Source organism: Triticum dicoccoides, chromosome 3B, assembly GCF_002162155.2.
Source record: "Triticum dicoccoides isolate Atlit2015 ecotype Zavitan chromosome 3B, WEW_v2.0, whole genome shotgun sequence".
Classification (NCBI taxonomy): Eukaryota; Viridiplantae; Streptophyta; class Magnoliopsida; order Poales; family Poaceae; genus Triticum; species Triticum dicoccoides.
In genome coordinates, this window is record NC_041385.1 from 92,146,113 (window position 1) to 92,152,491 (window position 6,379).

General features: G+C 43.6%; 1 pseudogene; it reads right to left on the bottom strand.

Moving 5' to 3' along the window:
• Positions 1 to 1,362: 1,362 nt before the first annotated feature.
• On the bottom strand, positions 1,363 to 4,831 carry LOC119274951 (annotated as a pseudogene).
• Positions 4,832 to 6,379: the final 1,548 nt, after the last annotated feature.

Here is a 6,379-nt window from a genome sequence, read left to right on the forward strand (position 1 = left end):
GAGAATCCAAGCTTGCCAAGGGCATCCGTCTTGCACTCGAAGTATGGGTCATGAGCAACTACTCCCTCTCGGATATGATTGAACAGATGCCTTGCCATACGAAAACAGCGACGGAATTTATCTGGCTTAAAGAGCGGGGTATTCACAAAGTAATCGGCATAGAGAAGGGTGTGGCCTCTCTCTCTCTGTTGCGTTTCAGGTTGGGAGCACGGCCAAGGACTGACCCCCCCCTGTACCGAGAAAGTTGTCGTTCAATGTGGTCGTGAACGACCAGTGCAGCCACCACAAGATCTTCGTCATTTGAGGACGAATCGTCCGATGAATAAATGAAGTGGTGGAAAAAAATTCATCTCCGTTGTCCATACCTTTGTGGGCAAAGTGTCAAACACCTTGCGGTCGTGATGACAAAGAGGCCACAATGATCACCTCGATGCAGCAGGGGTGGTTGGTGGCTGGCTACTAGCTGCTCTGGAGCACCCGACGGAAGCTGTCGTGGTTCATATCCGTCGCCGCCGGTCGTATCCCCTCTGGCACCGGCTACGACGGGGACGGCCAAATCTTCTCCAAGCGATGGCCAAAACTCCTACAAAAGCGCGGGCGTGGTGGCGGCCATGTCAAGACGTGGTTTGGTATGGACGGCCAGGGGGGTGAGCAATGAGGAGGCGGCCAGAGAATAGTGGCGGCGCCTGCGACGGTGGGGCGGGGGAGAGAGGGTGGAGGCGTTGAAGGCGAATGGAGTGCTAGTGTCCCCGACAGGTGGGCCACATGGAGGACAAAGGCGTGCGTCCCGTCCGCACGATGTTTGTTTCACCCCAAACTCGACGCAAGTTTGAGCCGGGAATGAGTCGAAAACGAACGAATCCAAACATTTATCCGTTTGGGGCGGCGCGTTGGGCTGCGCTTTTCGTCCGTTCTACCTCAAACGGACACACCAAGACGGGATGGGGTCACATGCTGGAGTTGGCCTTAGCCCACACCTCCTTGAGATAGATATTCACCCCAAGTGGCTTTTGCCACGTACGTAATAAAGTACAGTACTGCTTACAAAGTTCTACAGCCTGACCAGCTACTACCAAACATGCAGGTCATCAAGCAGCCTTGATGCGCATATCCTAGTGGTTTATCCAACAATGATTGTCAAGTCATATCACTATATATCAGGTGCGTTTCAACAATGGAACTTATAACAGTGGTCTCCACAGAAATGACAGCATGAAATTTCCAGAATGTGGTCAGGCTGTAGAGTGTAGATTCCGTCATATTTTAGTGTAGATTCACTCATTTTGCTCCGTATGTAATCACTTGTTGAAATCTCTAGAAAGACAAATATTTGGGAATGAAGAGAGTAGTCCACAAAGTTATAAATTTTGTCAAATTCTCATAATCTGCCCAAAGAAAAAGACTTGCAGATCATGTACTTGAAATTAAAGTCACAAAGCCAAACTGTCAGTCTTGCTTTCAGAAAAGAAAAAGGATAAATGACAATTCGATGCATACATGATTAAGAGTCCTCCTGGACAGTGTCACACATGGCCCATCCACACATGCAAGCGAAACATACTAGCAAAGTAGATTTTACAGACGGTAAAAGGACTCGTGGGAAGGCTCACACAGCACAACTGAGCAAACTAGCAAACTGGCTTCACCAACAAATTAGCAGAACGCAACATCGTCATCAGGAAAAAGAGTGGCGCCTCTTTGGATGATGCACATTGGAGAATGCTTGGCCTGTGAGCGCAAAGAGCAGATACATTAGACATCAACCAAACAGAGAGTGAAGCCAGCGATATACTTGTGTGCTACGCCATGGTGGGGATAAGAATTCAGCAGCATACAAAGGATCATTGACTAGCGAAGGATCACAATACATAAAAAATTCCAAACGCAATTTTTCAGCTCCTTTTCTGAAGATGACACCCAAAGCTGACACAAAAATGGCAAGACATGTAAAATCGGTTCAACCAAATAGGATATCATAGTTCACCGCGATGCCAAACACGGCCTAAATCAAAATACTCAGTGTATCAGCTACTAGGACAGCGTTATTTTAGACTATTATTAGACGAAAAAGGATAATTCAAGGCAAAATTTGCTCGTATAAATCATAAGGTACTGTTTCAATAGAATACCACTCGTCGGGTCCAAAACACACCATCCTTAGCGCCTGGTGAAACTGCTGGCACTCTTATTAGTATGTCACATTCTGTTAGCCTACAAAAATATTCTTCAAAATTATCTTTACCATAATAACTATGTTGCCCCTTAAGCTCAAATGAGCAAAAAGAAAATGAATAACTGAAACGCTCTTTGTTGACCAGCTTGCCTGTTTGCCAGCTTGTGAAAATAAACAAGAGCATACAATAAATTGACAATACAGCAATACAAAAAACTGGCTGAAGAAACATTCGCCGTGCTACTTAGGTAGTTAGGTTGATTAGGAGAAAATACTACGAGAACCCACACTAACATCCAAATGGTAATAATCTAGGTATGCATTGTTGTTGCTAGACTATTTTAGGGTATAATTAATACATTAATGGCCATGCTAATCATTGGGGGGAATGAAAAGAAAGTGGAGTCCGTGAGATATGACTTAGAAGATTCTGTTTGATGTACAGTAAAGATTAATGCCAAGTAGGCTCCAGTAAATCTGTACTTTGGCGTATAAAAATAGCCAAATATGCATTAAGAATCAAAATAACGGAATAGCCCTTACGGTTTGCATTAATCTAGTAGAATTACATTAATATAAACCTACAAATACATACTCCCTCCATTCCTTTATATAAGGTGCATTTGTTTTTTGATAATTCCAGAATGTAAGGTGCATTTCTTCTAATTCCTCATAATTCCCTTGTTAGCCCTTAAGAAAAAGGGAAAGTATCTCTCTCCTGATTGTCTGTATCTCTTCTTGTAGCAAAAGAAGGAAAGTATCTCTGTGTCGATTGCATGTATCTTATACTTTCCTCGATTAACTGATTTACTTGCCACTATCCAATAAATTTTTCAAGGGTAATTTCGTCCTAACATGTCTATAATTCTGTGCCTTGGTCACCGTGCCAAAAATAATACACCTTACATAAAGGAACGGAGGGAGTATTTGCCAGTTCCTTCCCTAAGATGGCAGTATATCCTTTTTTTAAAGGTCCTTCACAGAACTCCAGCGAGGCACTGATCAGCAGCTATTATTTAGAAGGTCTACTTACTGATTTTTAAACCAACAATCGACTAGATATCATTGTTAGTTGTTATAGCATCAGCTGGGCGAGCCACTAGCTACATAGCTGCAAGCAGCATTACCAAACTAAATCAGAAAAAATAATTGTGTATTGAAAATGACGCTTAGAACTGGCTTATCTCATTCGTAGTCTCACTCTCACCCATGGTAGATATGTGCATACAAATACAGTACTCACCTCAGCAGTGAAAACCAGCCTATTGACTCAGCAGATTTCCTGTGTAAATACACATAGACTTGAAATCTTCCAGCTGCCACAAATCTGTGTAAGTTTCTGTTTTTGGATCATAAACCTGTAGCAGCCCCGTTAATTGCATCACAAAGACAATCCTCTCGTCATCTAACACCAGCAAAGGATAACTACAAAGATCCTCACGTCGGTAATAACCTATGCTGTACTTTTTAACCCAGAGACCTTTCTCAAGATCCATCAGAAACCATAGGTCCATAGATTGAGGTAAACGATGATGAACCTGGGCCGCCACTAAGGACCCATTCAAATTGGTTATCGAGAGAAGCCCCACATCTCTGGGGTCCTCGAAGACAGGAAGAAATAAGCTGTTGACTTGTTCCGGACCATCAATCGGCGGCATCCATTCTTCTGTCTCCAGGTTGAATGCAGCTATGCTGGCTGGTTTGATGGTCCCCTTCGAATATTCGTGATGCATGTTCGAAAAATCCATCAAAAAATACACGACCCCATCGATGACTGCGCTTTTCTCGTGTGATTCGAAAAGACACGGCCCGGAGGTCCTGGTCTTGCCCTCCACCGTCCAGCGCTGCGGCCGTTGATAGTCATGACCTCGCATAGCTGCTGCCGACAAGGCAGAGGGCGAACTTCAAGGAACCGGAATGCCTTGTACACTCCTGTGGAGGGGACTTTCCCAAAAATGCATGAGTCCATGTATGCCTTTCTTGACTTCAGCAAACCCGCATACTTCATGGAGATGTCATGCGACGAGCTGATGACAGCATCTGTGGCCGGGTCGAGCAGGGTGACAGGCACGCCCAGAGGGTGGCGCCCTCCGACGAGGCAGACACGGTCGAGGCGCGTGCGCTGCACTCTCAGGTCGGGGTCGGAGGTGCGTATCCGCTTGATGACGTCGCCGGAGAGCAGATCCACGATGCTGACGCCACAGGAGTCGCCGTCGGCGAAGGTGGTGGCGAGGAGCGGGCCCGGGTGGCGGGCCGCATGGGCCTTGACGAAGAGCGGGTCCAAGGTGAGAGAGCGCCACGAGGGACTGACGGCGCGGAGGCGGCATACATCCTTCGCCGGGAGACGCAGCAGGATGTCATAGAGCGCGTCGCGGGGCAGCTCGCCGGCGATGTATTCCGATGGCGGCAGCTCGCCCCGCTTGTCCGACGACGAGGACGCCATCGCTGAGGTCGCCAATGCTAGATCTGCAAACAGTACCACGAGAGCTTATCTGAGTAATGTGACTAGAAAATGGTGAGCTCGAATGAAGCCCCGCGGGCGTAGAAAGAGAGAGAACCAGGGCGGCGTGGGGATAGCCGGCGTCGGTGGGGCGAGCGGACGGGCGGCGGCGAGGTCAGGGTTCCAGAGGTAGGGGTTTGGAGGTTGGGGTTGTAGCCTGGGACTGAGAATGGGAGAGGCTGAACACTCTAGCCCATCAGAATTGGTGTAGCCTGGTCATGGCCCAGTAGAAGTTGCATAACAATTATTTGACGCACCTCGGGCCGGCAAGGCAGATAATATTTCATGGTCACTCTGTTTTTTTCTACTTTAAATGATTTGGGACTTCAAAAAGTTCCGAAATTTTTAAAAAATGAGGATTCTCAAATAAAATATTTAATAAATGATAAAATGGGTTTGTGGGTTCAAAATATGTTTCTAAAATTATAAAAAATGTTTTGTTATTCAAAAAGGTTCAAAATTTTGAAAAGAAATATTCAAAAAATCAAAAATGTTCGTGATTTGTTTTAAAAGTTCGTGTATTGAAAGAGGTTAATGAAATTGAACAAAATTTCACCAATTCATAAGATGTTCATGAATGGAAAAATATCCAAAAAATTGAAAAACTGTTCATGACTTACAAAATAGTTTATTTATTGTTAAAATGTCCGTTGATTCAAAAAATGTACGTTAAATCAAAAAAAATCTTCATGTATTTCAAAAATTGTTCCACCAATTTCCAAAACAATGTTCGTCCATTCTAGAAATGTGCGCTGATTCAAGAAAATTGTTAAACAAATGTTTGCAAACAGTACAAAATGTTCATGAATTCAGAAAATATTCTAGACTTTTGAAAATGTCCAAAAATTTGTAAAAGTGCTTATGAATTTGAAAAAGTTCAAGATTGCAAAAATGTTCATGAGTATAAAAAAATCCATTATTTCACGAAATTGAGAGTGATAGTGTATCTCGGTGATGCGGCAAAATGTGATCATGACTATTGGAGATTATGAACTTTTTTCTCCCGTTACAACGCACGGACCCTTTTGCTAGTTATAGAAAAAAAGTATTTGACGATCACTAGAAAAAGATAAGTATTTTTTTACTTTTTTACGATTCAAAGAGCAATATTGGTCAAGACGGGATTATACAGTCCTTGTATATACAAACCTCTAAAATCTAGGAATAAAGTTTATCCAAAGGCAACGCTTTCTATATGGGCTAAGTTAGAGCATCTACGGCCGGACTAAGCAAATCCGACCACTCAAACGCCCGCGGACGTGACCGGGCACGTCCGCAAACAATGACGTGCCACGCCTTATACTTTGCTATGCATTCGAGTCTCTCATATTTCATCCCATAGATCTGAAGGAAATATGCTCTAGGGGCAATAATAAAGTTATTATTTATTTCCTTAATTCATAATAAATGTTTATTATTCATGCTAGAATTGCATTAACCGGAAACTTAATACATGTGTGAATACATAGACAAAACTTATAGTCCCTAGTATGTCTCTACTTGACTAGCTCATTAATCAAAGATGGTTATGTTTCCTAACCATAGACATGTGTTGTCATTTGACCATTAGGAGAATGATGTGATGGACATGACCCATCTGTTAGCTTAGCATTATGATCATGTCAGTTTCATTGCTACTGCTTTCTTCATGACTTATACAAGTTCCTCATATTATGAGATTATGCAACTCCTGAATACCGGAGGAA